At 34.4% G+C, this 3,472-nt stretch overlaps 1 pseudogene; it reads left to right on the top strand.

Annotated features, from left to right (window-relative positions):
• The first annotated feature begins 241 nt into the window (after window positions 1-241).
• On the top strand, window positions 242-992 carry LOC149181827 (class V chitinase CHIT5b-like; annotated as a pseudogene).
• The last annotated feature ends 2,480 nt before the right edge of the window (window positions 993-3,472 follow it).

Here is a 3,472-nt window from a genome sequence, read left to right on the forward strand (position 1 = left end):
TATGTCATTTGACAACCGCTGATCTTTGATTTTATGAAATCCTTGAAAATACAACAAAGCAAACCCCATGACCAACAGAAGGAAGCACGATGGTATTCTCGCCATGGCTAGCATTCTTCTTCTTCTGCTCCTTCTTTACCCTCTGCAGGCAATTAGTCAGAGATTGTTCACTAGCAAAATTTTTGTGATTACTGCCATCACCAAATTTGATTTTCTTGCGATATACGAGTAATATCTACAAATGTTTGTGCAGTTCTCTAGCCCCATTCCACACTGCAAATTTCCAACAATAAACTTAAACGACCAGACATTCCAGGTGGAATTGCCTGCCACTGTTGAACCTGTAGAATTCACCCTAACTCTGCGTAAGAAAAACCCCTTTCTCAAGGCACTTATTTCTATCGGCGATGAGGGATCAAATGCTACCGCCTTTGCTTTAATGGCCAACAATTCCTTCAGGCACAAGGTGTTCATAAATTTAGCTATCGCAATAGATAAGACAGGAAATACAGTTTTCATGGCCTCGACCTCGACTCGGAGATTCCCAAAGACGCGACGGAGATGCAAAACTTGGGCAGCCTCTTCATTGAATGGAGGCATGCCATTAAACTGGAAGCTAGGGAATGGCGTCGCCCTCGGCTCCTCCTCACCACAACTGTCTATTTTGCGCAGTATTTCCTCCTAGCTGCCGACAAGAGGTCATACCCTGTGACCTCCATTGCCCAAAATTTGAACTGGGTGAACATCATATGCTTCGAGTATCATGGGACACTTCTGCCACCAGAGCTCATGCGACACAGTATGACCCATCCTCTAACATCAACACCAACTTCGAAATTGGATCGTGGCTCCATTATGGGATTCCCCCAACAATCCTGGGAATGCCGCTCTATGGGCATTCCTAGATACTCAAAAGCCTAGACAAGACAGTGATTGGAGCCCCCGCCATAGCTGTCTGTCCCAAGCAAACCCTCAGTAGCGAAACTTGTTGAACAATTTTTGGCAATAAAGTTCCGACTGATCACCATGGCTAGCGTGTTGAGCAGAGCGACGAAACTGAACAAACGAAGTGACAACTTTCCGGAAAATTTGAAACAAGCGACACTCAAGGATGCATGTGGAGTACGTGTATCACTTTCAATTAGAATTAAAAAAGTCATTAGAATTGAAAAAGTAATAATAATATTGTTTAACCTTTGATTTAATAAATTATAATTAAAACTATTTTCCACCACCTGTCATTCTTACAAAGTAGGCGTTTGTTTATGGCAATTTAGTTTATTAAATTCGTAGTTGGCATTTCTAATAAATATATTGATGCTACAGTGATGATTTTGGCAAATTTTAGGAAGGATGCTCTTAGATGGGACAAATTTCACTCTTAAGAAACTAATGGCCCACTTGCATTGGTTTTAAATTAACACGTTCATGGTTATTTCTTTCTTTGTCATTATTGTGCATGTGATCTACCTCCGAACTATACTGCTCCAGCATTTCAACTATTCAAATGCACTGTAAGCACACATTTTTTAAACAAAAACATTTTCAATAAGACAATTAGATTTCTATCACTTTATTTTTTATTTAGTCGACTAGAAGATTTAAGAAGCACCTTCTCTAATCATTGAAGGAGAGGTATATCGGCGTCACCAGAATGGGGTGGGTCCGCTCTCTATGGAGGGGAGGGCTTCTTTCTTTGTCAGAGCACGTAGTAGTGGTGGGAGGGCATACACCTACTGCAGGGACTATCAAACCATGTAACGGTTGGGGGAAGAGGGCATTCCCTTAATGCAGGGACTACCAGCTGCATGAAACACTTCTTGTTTCTTATGAGCCCAAGCTTATAGTTCTAGTCTAACTCGATTATAATGCTGCCTTACTATGTTGGATTTGTAGTTGGCTAGCTTTCCATGGTTGGTTATTTCTTATGATCCCAAGCTTATAGTTCTAGTCTGTTATTTTAAATTTAAATCTGTTTTTGTCCTGTAATTTTAACAACTCACTCAAGAGGTATGAAATTCAGATTGCATGGTTTCAAGAAGTTAATATTAATTACAACTTAATGTAGTTTATTATTATATTACTAAATATTAAAATTTAAATGATGTCAACAAATGCATGTTTTCAAATTGCTTTCTTTCCTTTTCTTTGGTTCTAAATTTAAAAAAAAAATTGGTCAAGAATGATGCTTTTGTTATTATGATTGAAGTTTACTATTGTAATAATTTGTCTGCTTTATTCACTCCTATTTGCGTTTTCCATGAAAGTTCTCTCCCATTTTATAAGTTTTCATTCCTGGTTAAAAATGTAACTAGTCCTCGTATTTGCGTTTTCCATGAAAGTTCTCTCCCATTTGATAAGTTTGCATTCTTGGTTAAAAATGTAACAATTGATTTGATTCATGGACCAAACTTAATTTCTTGTCACTATGCGATTAGAAATGATAAAAGTTTTGAAGTAACCTCTATTCTTGAGTACTATACTTGGCAATGTAAGTTTATGGTGCAATTTTTTTTCCCTTTTTGAATGTGTAGAGAAACTTTTGGTTTAAAGCCACCACAATTGGATCAATAAATAAATGTAATTCTTTGCATGTTTTGTGTAGTATAGAAGTTCTCTATATTGTCAAATTGTTTGAATTGTTTGAATTGGCATAAATGGAAAATAAAATATGCAAGTGCTATATCTCATTCCAATTTGGAGCTTATATAGTTACTTGTTTGATATTTTAAGAGTTACCTACAATAAATTTGGATATATGTCTATAGATCAAAATTTGACTTGGTTTTTATATCCATGTGATATGGGTTAACCATCCATGATTACATGGATTAAATTGGGGTTATAAATTGGTTGAAATTGTATTGCAAATGAAATAAGGGTTTAAATAAGTATAATCTAAATCTTTAATATTGTGGTGTTTTTTCTTTTTTTTTTTGGTATATTTTTGGTAAATTTTAAGTGAAATATAGGAGAGATTTGTGAAAGTCACAAATTTGAATTATGAAATATGTGTAAATCAACTGTATTGGGATTCTTTTAGGGCACTAAATTCATTTATGCTATCAAAAGTAAGATTTCACCAAATTTCAATGAAAAACCTAAAAATAAACACTTAGACTATGCCAAATACAAAGGGTCATTAGATTCAAGCCACAAATATTACATCAATTGTCATAATAAAGATATTCTATAGCCCAAATTAAAAGTGATGTATAATTCCATCAATGCTCAAAATAAAGATCTCATATGTCTTTTTAAAATAACAAAATAAAAATTAAATCTTTTCAAAATAAAATAAAAATAAAAAAATAGTTAATAAGAAAACACACTAAACCTAATATATAATTAAAAAACACACTAAACTTTAAACTTATGATAAGAAAACACACTAAACTTTAGACTTTACTGTACAACTTGAAAGTTTCTATCTCTCTCACTACATGATTAATCCAAAGTTAATGAAAATAAA

Source organism: Pinus tabuliformis, chromosome 3_2, assembly GCF_031772625.1.
Source record: "Pinus tabuliformis cultivar Carrire ecotype Pingquan chromosome 3_2, CPIR1, whole genome shotgun sequence".
NCBI lineage: Eukaryota > Viridiplantae > Streptophyta > Pinopsida > Pinales > Pinaceae > Pinus > Pinus tabuliformis.